A 14,078-nucleotide genomic window follows, 5' to 3' on the forward strand; every position below is an offset into this window, starting at 1 on the left:
TGAAGAGGGTAAGAAGCACAGTTTCACCTGACCCACATTACCCCTCCCCCAAGGCAGCACAGCTCAGTGCCAAGAGAGAGCCCCTCAACACAATTTCTCTCACAACGGAGAGTGAAAACATAGTGAACTCATGGCTTCCCCAGCAAGAAGTCCACTTCTTTCTTGCCCCACCCAGAATACTGAGGTAGGTGGAAGAGTTTGGGTGCAGGGAAAAGAAGTGGGGACTCACAACAACCAGGGCTCAGAATTCAATAATGGGCCATAGATCCTATTGTCAGCTTCACAGACTGCAACAGGAGGCACACCCATGAGTCACTTGGTGTGCCTCACCTTCAGAACACTCTCTCCCCCAACTGGCCCACAGGAATTCCCAAAACACAGCTCTATTCAGCCTCCTCTGTGGCTGGCTCCCATTGCTTGACCCCACAGATGGCAAGTGTGATCCTCTGCAGACAGCTTGAGAAAACATGCCAATGGCCATCTCAACTCTGCAGAATTGGGAGAAGGCACACAAACTTGAGCATTTCAGGGAACTGCACTATGGTAAACAAACAGGAGGCTCTCAGCACCTTGCCTGGTATTGTGGGATCAAGAGAGACATAAAATCTTAGGAATTCCCTCCTCCTAAGAGGGAACAAGGAGTGCAGAGTTGGTGTATCCATAGAAATGGTCTGCAAGTGCCTCACAATCCATATCTGGGCTGACTGGTGAAGGTGTTCCTCTCCTATAGCCAGTCAGTAAGAACTGTAGGAGGTGTCTACATCTTCAAATGTGAAAACAGCAACACAGAATTTCAATGTTAATGGAAAATCAAGAAAGCATGATACTATTGAAGGAACATAATAATATTCCAATAACTGACCACAAAGAAATGAAGAGCTATGAATTGTCTGACAAAAATTCAAAATAGTTGTTTTAAGGAAGCTGGTGAGCTACAAGAGAACACAGATAACTCAGCAAAATCAGGAAAACCATACATGAACAAAATTAGAATTTCAATAAAGAAATAGAAATAATGAAAAAGAACCAAAGAGAAATTCTAGAGCTGAAGAAAGCATCGAATAAAGAAAAATTCCATAGAGAACACCAAAAACAGACTTCATCATGCAGAAGAAAAATCTGTGAACTCAAAGACAGGTCATTTGAAATTATCATGTCAGAGAACAACAAAGAGTGAAAGGATCAAAGATAGCCTACAGGATTCATCAGACACCATGAGGGAACTAATATACAGATTATGAGAGTCCCAGAAGAAGAGAGCAAGAAAGAGATGTAAAGCTTACTTAAAGAAATAATGGCTGAAAACATTCCAAATCTTGAAAGAGCTATTTATGGATATCCAGGAACATGAAGGTCAAAGGTGCCCAAAGAGGATCAACCCAAATTGAATTTCACCAAGACACATTACAATCAAACTGTAAATAATCAAAGACAAAGAGAATTTTTTTTTTTTTTGGTCCCCGTGAGGGGAAGTGCACCATTCCTGGAGATACTGCAATACCAGGTCGATGCGTGGAGCGGACAGAGCAAGCTCCTATTCTGACTCCCAGCTCCAAAAATCCATTTAATATATTGTCCTCGGATAGAGGACGTATCAGATATTAAACTGATAAGAACAGATACTACACTTGATCTTAGCCAAAAGGCCGAGAAGCGATGACAAAGAGAATTTTGAATTCACCAAGAGAAAAGTGATTCATTCCATACAAGAGAAACTCCATAAGATTCTAGATTTCTCAGTAGAAACCTTGCAGTTCAGGAGAGAGTGAGATGATATGTTCAAAATGCTGAAAGAAAAATAAAAAAAGCCTACCAAGAATACTTTATCCAGTAAAGCTGTCTTTTGGAAATAAAGAAGAGATAAAACTGCCAGCCAAACAAAAAGTGAGGTAATTAATCATGACTAAACCTGACTTTACAAGAAATGCTACAGGAAGTTCTTCAAGCTGAACCAAAAAGATGCTAATTAGTAACATGTAAACCTATAAAAGTATAAAACTAAAAGTATAAAACTCACTGGTAAATGTAAGTATATAGTCAAACTCAAAATACTACAAAACTTTAATGGTGGTGTGTAAATCACATTTAACTAGAGTGTAAAGGTTAAAAAAACAAAAGAATTAAAAATAACTATGCCGGGAGGACCTTCAAGATGGTGGAGGGGGGCTTCCCTGGTGGCGCACGGGTTGAGAGTCCGCCTGTAGGGGACACGGGTTCGTGCTCCGGTCCGGGAAGATCCCACATGCTGCGGAGCGGCTAGGCCTGTGAGCCATGGCTGCTGAGCCTGCGCGTCCGGAGCCTGTGATCTGCAACGGGAGAGGCCAAAACAGTGAGAGGCCCGTGTACCGTAAAAAAAAAAAAAAGATGGTGGAGGAGTAAGACGTGGAGATCACCTTCCTCCCCACAGATACATCAAAAATACATCTACATGTGGAACAACTCCTACAGAACACCTCCTGAACACTGTCAGAAGATCTCAGACTTCCCAAAAGGCAAGAAACTCACCCCCACTGTACCTGGGTAGGGCAAAAGAAAAAAGAAAACACAGAGACAAAAGAATGCGGACTGGACCTGCCCCTCTGGGAAGGAGCTGTGATGGAGGAAAAGTTTCCACAAACTAGGAAGCCCCTTCACTGGCAGAGACAGGGGGATGGGCGGGGGGGAAGCTTCGGAGCCACAGAGGAGAGCGCAGCAACAGGGGTGCAGAGGGCAAAGTGGAGAGATTCCTGCACAGAGGATCAGTGCCGAACAGCACTCACCAGCCTGAGAAGCTTGTCTGCTCAACCACTGGGGTGGGTGGGGGCTGGGAGCTGAGGCTTGGGCTTCGGAGGTCAAATCCCAGGGAAAGGACTGGAGTTGGCTGTGTGAACACAGCCTGGAGGGGGCTAGTGCACCACAGCTAACTGGGAGGGAGTGCAGGAAAAAGTTTGGAACTGCCTAACAGTTAAGAGACCATTGTTTCGGGGTGCATGAGGAGAGGAGATTCAGAACACCATGTAAATGAGCTTCAGAGATGGGCTTGAGCCACGGCTATCAGCATGGACACCAGAGACGGGCATGAAGTGCTAAGGCTGCTGCTACAGCCACCAAGAATCCTGTGTGCAATCATAGGTCACTATCCACACCTCCCTCCCTGGAGCCTCTGCAACCCACCACTGCCAGGGTCCCATGATCCATGGACAACTTCTCCAGGAGAACACTCGGCCTGCCTCAGGCTGTTGCAATGGCACACTGGCCTCTGCCCTCACAGGCTCGCTCCACATTCCGTACCCCTCCCTCCCCGCAGCCTGAGTGAGCCAGAGCCCACTAATCAGCTGCTTCTTTAGGGTTAGGCAGTCTACTTGAAAAAGAATTCAGAGTAATGATAGTAAAAATGATCCAAAATCTTGGATTTTTCTTTGTATTTAATTTTTGATAGTTTAATTAATATGTGTCTTAGTGTGTTTCTCCCTGAATTTTTCCTGTAGGAATGGGACTCTCTGTGCTTCCTGGACTTGGTTGACTGTTTCCTTTCCCATGTTAGGGAAGTTTTCAACTATAATCTCTTCAAATATTTTTCAGTACCTTTCCTTTTCTCTTCTTCTTCTGGGACCCCTATAGTTCGAATGTTGGTGTGTTTAATGTTGTCCCAGAGGTCTCTGAGACTGTCCTCAATTCTTTTCATTCTTATTTCTTTATTCTGCTCTGCAGTAGTTATTTCCACCATTGTATCTTCCATGTCACTTATTTGTTCTTCTGCCTCAGTTATTCTCCTATTGATTCCTTCTAGTGTATTTTCCATTTCAGTTTTGTGTTCTCCATCACTGACTGTTTGTTCTTTAGTTCTTCTAGGTCTTTGTTAAATATTTCTTGTATCTTCTCAATCTGTGCCTCCATTCTATTTTCGAGGTCTTGGTTCATCTTTATTATGATTACTCTGAATTCTTTTTCAGGTAGATTGCCTATTTCCTCTTCATTTATTTGGTCTTGTGGGGTTTTACCTTGCTCCTTCTTCTGTAATCTATTTCTCTGTCATCTCATTTTGTCTAACCTACTGTTAAGGTCTCCTTTCCTTAGGCTTCAGTGTCTGTAGTTCCTCTTGCTTTTGTTGTCTGCTCCCAGTCAGTGAGGTTGGTCCAAGGGCTTGTGTAGGCTTCCTAGTGGGAGGGACTGGTGCCTGTGCTTGGGGGTGTGGAGCTGAGTCTTTTCCCTCTGAAAGGCAGGGCCACATCAGGTGGTGTGATTTGGGGTGTCTGTGATCTTAGTATGACTTTAGGTAGCCTGTCTGATGATGGGTGAGGCTGTGTTCCTGTCTTGCTGGTTGCTTGGTGTGAGGTGTCCAGCACTGGAGCCTGCAGGCTGTTGTGTGGGGCTGCATCTTGGTGTTGATATGGATACCTCCGGAAGTATGCACACCGATTAATATTCCCTGGGCCCAGGTATTCTCTGGCGGTCCAGTGTCCTGGACTTGGCACTTCCACCCCAGAGGCCCAGGCCTGACCCCTGGATGGGGAACCAAGTGCCCACAAGCTGCCCAATGATAAAAGAAAGAACAGAAAAGAAACCCAAGGCAAAGAGCAAAAACAACAGCAAACAGCAGCAACAACACAACACACACACACAGAATAAAATAAAATAAATTAAAAAAAACAAGAGAACAAACAAAAGAATTCAAACATGGGAACAGTCAATAAGGCCTTAACGAACAAAACTTAAAAAATGAAAAATAAAACAAAAACAGACAGCAAACAAAAAACAAGAAAAGTGAAGAAAACAAAATATACACATATAAACAATCAAAAAAACTAAAGAAAAAATAAAATGAAAAAACAAAACAAGGAAACAAGTAAAGTAAAAATAGAATATATATATATATTTAAAAAATATAAATGATAAAAAATAATAAAAGGAACAACACCAACAACTGAACAAAACGAAACAAACAAAACTGAATAATAGAATTAAGAATATTTTTCTGGGCCCTCCTCTGTCAGTGTCATTGCTCCCTCAGTGAGCCACAGCCAATCCCTACCTTCCCAGGAGGACCTCCAATAACCTAGGTAGGTCCCTGGACCTGCTGTGGGCACTGTGGGGCCAGCTCAGACTCTGACCTGGCTTGACTCCCACATGTATGTTACCTAAAACTCCAGTGCTATGAAGGCTAGATCGGTCTCAACTGTGGGAACACTCATTGTCTATTCAGGTATTCCACAGAGGCTGGATTTACCAAGTCAATCTTGGGGATTTAATCCATGGCTTGTGCAGCTGCATGGAAAGACTTCCATTCCTCTTCCTTAGTTGCATGGCCCCTGGGGCTCAATTCTCATTTTGGCCTCACCTCTGCATGTGTGCCACCCTCAGGAATCTGTTCCTTGCCCAGGTGTGAGTGGGTGAAAGCAGTGGCTGCTTGGGGCACACTTACTCAGGCCAGGGAGGGGTATGGCGGACACAATTGGGGTGTTCATGAGTTGCCTGCAGCAGTGGGGACCAGCAGGCAGTTGCAACAGTCTGGGGCATGCTCACTCTGGTGGGAGTGCCTGGCAGTGCCTGCAGAGGCAGGAGCTGGCATGTGGGGGCAGTGGTGGCCCTGCCCCCCTCACACCTCTCAACAATGGTGCCCCACTTTCCAGGCAGTGCATGCTTCCTCTAGGGGCATTCCCAGCTGCGCATCCCCTCACTCCTGTCCCCACTGCTATATCCGTGCAGCTTACAGCACTCCTCTGCCCAGATCCATTCTCCCAACCCCACGCTTTAGCACTCAGCCCAGCCAGCATCAGCAGACTCTCATCCCAGGCAGGGGAGCCCAGGGCTGATGCCCAAGGAGGCTTTGGGATGGGCAGCACTCAGGCCTCTGGAGCCCACATGGGCAGAGGAGACCCTGGCCCGAGGGATGGGTGTGCCTGCTCAGATAGGAGCCCTTCCCAATGCCCATGGAGGCTGAAGAAGCCGGCAGGTGGTGAAAGGGGTTATAATGGTAGTTCTGCCCCTTGTACGCCACTCAAAAATGACGCCTTGCTTTTATGGTGTCCCAGGTTTTTTCTGCAGACTTTCCCGGTTGTGCAGCTCCTTACTCTTGTCCCTTCAGGCTATCTTTTCACACCCAACAGCTGTCCCCTCCCTGGGTCCGTGCTCCAAACCCCAATTTCCTGCACCCAGCCTCCCTTTGCAACAGGTGACTCACGACTCAGGCTGGAATGTGCAGAGCTGCAGTGTAGACCATGCAGTTCTTAATTTTTCCTGCCTTCTACAGACTGTCCACTGCATTCTCCTTTGATCCCCTGAAGGTCCTTTTCTGTCCCAGCTGATTTCCCCACCATGAGAGAGTTTTTCTGAATATGAGGACCTCCCCTCACCTTCAGCTTCCCACCAGGGTTGCTGGTCCCTCTTTTGATTCCTCTTTTCTTTTTTTCTTCTTTCTTTCATCCTAGACAGTTGTGAGGGGATGTTTCTTGTCCTCTTAGGTGTCCAAAGTCTTCTGCTAATGTTCAGCAGGTGCTCTATGAGAACTGTTACGTTTGTAGTTGTATTCTTGATATACTTGTGAAGAGCGACGAATTCCACATCCTCCTATTCCACCATCTTGACTCCTCCCCTCTCTTGTTTCTTGATGTAGGCATTTATCAGTATAAATTCCCCTTTTATAACAGCTTTTGTAGAAACACATGGGTTTTGATGTGCTTCAATTTTAGTTTCAAGATATTTCTTGATCTCGCTTTTAATTTCTTCTTTGACCCATCAATTGCTGCTGAGCATGTTGTTTTTGTTGTTGTTTTTAACATCTTTATTGGAGTATAATTGCTTTACAGTATTGTGTTTGTGCTGTATAACAAAGTGAATCAGCTATACATATACATATATCCCCATATCCCCTCCCTCTTGCATCTCCCTCCCACCCTCCCTATCCCACCCCTCTAGGTGGTCACAAAGCAACAAGCTGATCTCCCTGCGCTATGCAGCTGCTTCCCACTAGCTATCTATTTTACATTTGGTAGTGTATATATGTCCACTGAGCATGTTGTTTAATTCCCAACTATCTGTTAATTTTCCAGCTTTCCTCCTGCTATTGATTTCTAATTTCATACCATTGTAGTCAGAAAATATACTAGCTATAATTTCAATCTTTTTTAAAATTTGGTAAGACTTGTCTTCTGACATATTATATAATTTATCCTGGAGAATGTTCTGTGTGTGCTTAAGAATATTCTGCTGCTCTTGGATGGAATATTCTGTACATGTCTGTTAGTTCCATTTATTCTATAGTATGGTTCAAATCCAATGTTTCCTTATTTATTTTCTGTACAGATGTCCTATCTGTTGTTGAAAGTGGGGCATTGATGTCTCCTACTATTATTGTATTGCTGTCTATTTCTCTTTTCAGAACTGTTAGTATTTGCTTAATATATGTAGATTCATATATATTTACAATTGTTATATCTTCTTTCTTATTTATTTTATTTTATTTTTTATTGGAGTATAGTTGCTTTACAATGTTGTGTTAATTTCTACTGTACAGCAAAGTGAATCAGTCATACGTATACATATATCCACTCTTTTTAAGATTTCCTTCCTATTTAGGTCACCACAGATCATTGAGTAGAGTTCCTTGTGCTATACAGTAGGTTCTCATTAGTTATCTATTTTATACATAGTAGCGTATATATGTCAATCCCAATCTCCCAATTTGTCCCACCCTCCCTTCCCCCCTTGGTAACCATAAGTTTGTTCTCTACATCTGTGACTCTATTTCTGCATTGCAAATAAGTTCATCTGCACTATTTTTCTAGATTCCACATATAAGCTATATTATACAATATTTGTTTTTCTCTTTCTTAATTACTTCATTCTGTATGACAATCTCTAGGTCCATCCACATCTCTGCAAATGGCACTATTTCATTCCTTTTTATGTCTGAGTAATATTCCCTTGTATATATGTACCACATTTTCTTTACCCATTCCTCTGTCAATGGACATTTAGGTTGCTTCCATGTCCTGGCTATTGTAAATAGTGCTGCAATGAACATCAGGGTTCATGCATCCTTTACAATCGTTATATCTTCTTGACCCCTTTATCATTACATAATTACCATATTTGCCTTCTGTTACTATTTTTTGCTTAAAGACTATTTTTTTCTGATATACATATAGCTACCCCTCCTCTCTTTTGGTTTCCACTTGCATGGAATATCTTTTGTCATCTCTTTACTTTGAGCCTATGTGTGTCCTTAAAGTTGAAGTGAGTCTCCATAGGCATCATATAGTTGGGTCCTATTTTTTCATCCATACAACCACACTTTGCCATTTTATTAGAGAATTCAATCCATTTACATTTAGAGTAATTCTTAATAGGTAAACGATAGGTAAAGACTGACTAATGCCATCCTATTAATTGTTTTCTGGCTGTTTTGTAGCTTGATTGTTCTTTTCTTCCTTTCTTGCTGTCTACCATTGAGGATTGATAATTTTCCAAAGTGATATTGTTTGATTCCCCTCTTTCTATCTTTTTTTGTAACTGCTTTGCAGTTAACAAGGAGGTTTACATAAATCTTCTTATATATATAACAGTCTATTTTACACTGATAACAATTTAACTTTGATTGCATGCAAAAACTATATACTTTAATCCCCTTTCCTTTTATACTTTTTATGTCACTATTTTAATCTTTTTTTATTGTGTATCCATTAACAAATTGTTGAAGCTATAGCTATTTTGGGTACTTTTGTTTTTTAACCTTTATGCTAGAGTTAACTAGTTAACACATCACCATATTACAGTATCAAGCTGTTTCGAGTCTAATTATATGTTCACTTTTGCCAATGTGTTGCTTATTTTCTTATGTTTTCATGTTAGTAATTAGCATTCTTTTGTTTCAGCTTCAAGAATTCCTTTCAGCATTTCTTGTAAGGCAGCTTTAGTGGTGATGAAATCCCTCAGCTTTTGCCCGGGAAACTCTTTATCTCTCTTTCAGTTTTGAAGGACAACTTTGCTGGCTAAAGTATTCTTGGTTGGCAGTTTCTTTTAGCACTTTGAGTATATCATCCCACTCTCTCCTAACCTGTAAGTTCATTGCTGAGAAATCCACTGATAGCCTTATGGGTGTTCCCTCGTTGTAGAAAATTTTTTTCCTGTTGCTTGTAAAATTCTCTCTTTGTCTTTAAACAATTTTATTATTATGTATCTTGGAGAACATTGTTTTGGATTGAAATTTTGAGGTGACCTATTAGCTTCATGAACCTGAATAACTATATCCCTTCCCAGGTTTGTGAAGTTCTCAGCCATTATTTTTTTAAATAAGCTTTCAGCCATTTCTCCATCCCTTCTTCTGGGACTCCAGTTAAGTATAATATTTCTTTTGATGGTATTTCATAATTTCCATAGGCTTTCTTCATTCGTTTTCATTCATTATTATTATTTTTTTGCTTCTCTGATTGGATAATTTCAATTGATCTGCCTTCTAGCTCACTGATTCTCTCTTCTGTTTGTTAAAGTGTGCTGTTGGAGTTCTCTGTTGTATTCTTCCATTCAGTGATTGTATTTAGCTCCAAAATTTCTGTTTGGTTATTTTTTTATGCTTTCTATCTCTTTATTGAACTTCTCCTTTCATTGTTGCACTGTTTCCCTGACATCATTAAATTGTTTATCTGTGTTCTCTTGTAGCTTTCTGAGCATCTGTAGAAAAATTATTTTGAATTCTTTGTTGAACACTTCCTTGAGCTCTATTTCTCTGGGGACAGTTGCTGGTGGTTTACTGTATTCCTTTGGTAGAGATGTATTTTCCTGATTTTTTTCTCATGATTCCTGTAGCCTTGACTATGTATCTGCACACTTGAAGGAGTAGTCAACTCTTCTAGACTTTATGGACTGACTTCAGTAACAGAAGCATTTCACCTATGAATAGAGGCACACTGTATCATGCTGTGACCTGGTTCTAGTGGTCCAGGGCGTCAAGTATGGGGGCTTGTGGTGGCACTGCGTCTGGGAAGCATGATGTCTCTTCAGTTTAGGCCAATTTTGTCCACAGCACTGACAACTATGTGGTCCTTGGTGAGCACAGCACAGCGTGGGGGGGTATGCAGTGGATGCAAGGACTGTTGGACTCCTTAGTGGCACCTCTAGATCTAGCAGCTAGGGACCAGGGCAGTCAGTGTTGCTGGTCAGAGTCAGTGGTGTGCACACACTCAGCTGCAGAGGCTAGCTGCAGACACCTGTGCCTGCACACTTTTTCCTTAAGCATGTGTGCTTCAGTGGAGGCTGATAGTGGGAGTTGGGCTAGGGACATGCAGGTACACAGCTAGAAGGGCTAGCTATGGGTAGGTGTGATGTTGCCAGCCAGTGATTAATCCAGGCCCACAAACAGCTGCAGGGGCTGTGGCATTCCATGTGATCACCTGTGGCTCCAACTCTCCCTGCCCATCTTACCCCGGGCATGTGTACTGCAGTGGAAGCTGATGGCTGATGACAGGATCCAGGCTGGAAGCATGCAGACACACAGTTGAAGAGGTTAACTATGGGTGGGTGTGGTAGTGCTGGACAGTGACAGAAGACAGGGCCTGATCTGGGCTCAGAAGTTGCTCCAGGAGCCCTGGCTTTTGGTGTGCCCACTGTGGCTGCACGATCTTCCTCAGGGTATGAAAGCTACAGTGGAGGCATAAGGCTAGATCCATGTGGATGTGCAGATGGAGGCCCCAAGCAGAAGCACAGTGGTGAAAGTCACCCAGGGTGCTTAGGCTGGCATTTTGCACTCATGCAGATGCAGAGGCTCAACATGGCTATGTGTGTGGCTCCTGGGCTCTGGCAGTAGCATGGAAGGACTCAGGCAGCTGGCAACTTATACTTGCATAGCTTCAGGATCCTGGATAGCTGTTGGTATGGTTCCTGGGCTCTGACAGGGGTGGGAGGAGGAAAGGAGTGGGAAGGAACTCAGATGGCTGGCATCAGCAAATGCAAATACCTGTGGAGTGAAAGCTGGTGAAATATGCAGGCAATCCACAGCAACTGTGTTGGCTGTTGGTTTCCTCAGTGGTGAAATTTGCTGAATTCGTCTGCAGAGCAGGTCTTTGTGAACTATGATTGCTCCTGCTGTATGTCTGCTAATAATAGCCTCTGCTTTTCTTCCTTTTTCCTAGCTGGCTGTATACATTTCAGCTTTGCTGGTCTAGGTGGGGTGAAACCAAAGTGGGAACTTTCTGCAATGCCTCAAGAGGCTGGATAAGCTGTTTGCTCACCCCTACTCTTCCTTTCCTAGAGAGAGGAACTCTTTCTTGGTGGAAGTTCTTTCTTGGTGCTGAACAATGCTGCTTTGGGAGATGGGATGTTGCAGATAGAATGAAGTTGTCTTCTTTCTCTGCTTGTGTGGTTCTCAAAAATACTGGTTTTTGTTCCACTGTGCTGCTAAAATTCCTAGGTGGACTCTAGAGGTTTTCCAGAGCTGTTTTTATTCATGGATAGCTGTTCAATCATTGAACTTTTTGGGGGGTGTGTTGGGGAAGCAGGGTTCTTCTGCATTTCAGTTTTCCCCAGAAACTAATGGCTGATTTTTCATCAAAAACCATGGAGGCCAGAAGGCATACTTAAAGTGTGAAAAGAAAAAAATAGTCAACTAAGAATTCTATATATGCCAAAACTATTCATCAGAACTGAAGGAGAAATCAAGACAGCCCCAAACAAACAAAATCAGAAGAATTTGTCACCAGTAGACGTGCCCTACAAGAAATGCAAAAGGGAGTCCTTCAGGCTGAAAGGGAAGGATGCTAGATAGCCATACACAGAAATAAAGAACACCGGTAAAGGTAATTAAATAGGTAAATATAAAATTCAGTATTATTTTATTATTGGTTTGTAACTTTTCTTTTTTACTATATGATTTGAAAGACAAATTCATAAAACAATAATTATAAGTCAATGCTAGTGGATACACATTGTATAAAGATGTAAGTTATGACAATAACATCATAAAGGGGAAAGGACAGAGGTGTCTAGGAGCATAAGAGCAGAGTTTTGCATGCTACTGAAGCTGTTAGTATTAATTCAAACTAAAATGTTATGAATTCAATATGTTACTTATAATCCTCAGGATAACCACGAAGAAAATAACTCAAAATACACAAAAAGGAAAATGAGAAGGGAACCAAAATGGAACACAACAACAAAAAATCAATTAAACGCAAATGAAGGCAGTAATGGAGGTAATGAGGAAGGAAAAGCTATAAGACATATAGAAAAAAATAGCAAAATGGCTGAAGCAAATTCTTCCTTATCAGTAATAAGTTTAAATGTAAATAGAGTAAACTCTGTAATCAAAAGGCATAGATTGGCAGAATGGATGAAAAAATTATGATCGAACTATATGCTGCCTACAAGAGACTCATTTTAATCAAAAGAAACTGGTAGGTTGAAAGTGAAATTATGGAAAGAATACTCCACGCAAATAGTAACTAAAAGAGAACTGGGGTAGTTATACAAATATCATACTAAACAGACTTTAATTCAAAATGTGTTTCAAGGTACAAAGAAGGACATTACATATTGATTAAAAGGTCAATTCACCAAGGAGCTATAATTATAAACATACACACAACTAACAAGACCATCACAAAATATATGAAGCAAAACCAGGCAAAACAGAAGGGAGAAATAGTTCTACAATAATAGTTCTATACTTCAATACTCCACTGTCAGTAATGGGTAGAACAACAACCCATAAACAGAAGATCAATAATAGAGAACTTGCAAAACACTATAAACCAACTAGAACAAATAATATATACAGAATGCTCTGCTGGCAATAGCAGAATACATATTTTTCTCAAGTGCACATGGAGCATTCTCCAGGATACACCATAAATTGAGCCCCAAGTCTCAGTTAATTTAAAAAGAATAAAATCTTACGAAATATCTTTTGTGGTGACAAAGGAATGAAACTGAAAATCAATAACAAGTGAAACTGGAAAATTCACAAGTATGTGGAAATGGAACAACACACTATTAAACAATCAGTAGGTCAAAGAATACATCACAAGGGAAATTAGAAAATACTTAGAAATGGATTAAAATGAAAATACAACCTATCAAAACATATGGGATGCAGCAAGGCAGTGCTCAGAGATTTATAGTTATAAAAACATATTTTTAAAAAGAAACAATATATCAAACCAATAACCTAACTCTACACCTTAAGGAAATAGGAAATTAAAATAGCAAACTAAATCCAAAGTTAGCAGAAGGAAGGAAATAATAAAAATTAGTTATAATATTGTAAATTAAGTATATTTCAGTTAAGTAATTAATTAAATTTTTTAAATGGTGTTGGCAAGTTTATGAGAGACCAGACACACACACTCTTATGCACCATTATTGGGAATGTATAGCAAATGTATAGGGCAAATTAGCAGTATCAAAAATTTTAATGTCTATATATCCTTTGACCCAGGAATTTTTTTAGGATTCTACCATATAAAAAATATCCTCACATAAGCCCAAAGATATTTATTGCAACATTATTCATAATGGATGGGGGAAATCCCTGGAAGTAACTTAAATTTCCATTAATAAGTGAGTGTTTAAATAATGTTAACATTCAGATTCTTGAATAGTATGACTCCACAAAAAAGAAAGAATTTATATGGAAAGAACTACATGGCATATTGCCATGTGGTCAAATAGAAAAAAAGGAAATTGCAAATCATTATAGAGTATGATTCCATTTATGTTAATATACTATTAATGATGATAATCTGCTCCACAGATGAAATTGCCTGGTTATGACATCGTCCTGCTGCCCTAGGATTGAGAAAGAAAAAAGAAGATAGTGAGGAGAAGAAAATTACAAAGGGATAAGGAGTTGGTAATAAAAAGAGGAAATAGAGAACTTCAAATTTTTAACTGTATATCCTGAAAGGGAGAATAGTGCTTAAAGAGTACAGGTTCTGGAACCAGACTGCCTGAGTTCATAGTTGGACTCTGAACTTACTATCTCGGTAATTATCAGTCAGTTGTCTCACTTCTCTGAGCCCTAGTTTCTTCATCTGTAACATGGGAATAATAATACCTTTCTCATAAGGTCCTTATGAGGATGGGCTAAATTTATCCATGTAAAGCAC

At 40.9% G+C, this 14,078-nt stretch overlaps 1 protein-coding gene and 1 non-coding gene across 2 annotated transcripts in view; both read right to left on the reverse strand.

Annotated features, from left to right (window-relative positions):
• Positions 1-1,467: 1,467 nt before the first annotated feature.
• Positions 1,468-1,658, reverse strand: LOC117198397 (U2 spliceosomal RNA). The gene has a single exon (XR_004479554.1). It is a non-coding gene; the product is annotated as a U2 spliceosomal RNA (small nuclear RNA).
• Positions 1,659-11,772: 10,114 nt separating this feature from the next.
• APEX2 (apurinic/apyrimidinic endodeoxyribonuclease 2) overlaps positions 11,773-14,078 on the reverse strand; it is a 34,816-nt gene continuing 32,510 nt past the window's right edge. Inside the window, exon 8 of the transcript XR_007474747.1 lies at positions 11,773-13,758. The gene's annotated coding sequence lies outside the window, so the exon portion shown is untranslated. The remainder of the gene's footprint in view (positions 13,759-14,078) is intronic.

This window comes from Orcinus orca, chromosome X (genome assembly GCF_937001465.1).
Source record: "Orcinus orca chromosome X, mOrcOrc1.1, whole genome shotgun sequence".
Classification (NCBI taxonomy): Eukaryota; Metazoa; Chordata; class Mammalia; order Artiodactyla; family Delphinidae; genus Orcinus; species Orcinus orca.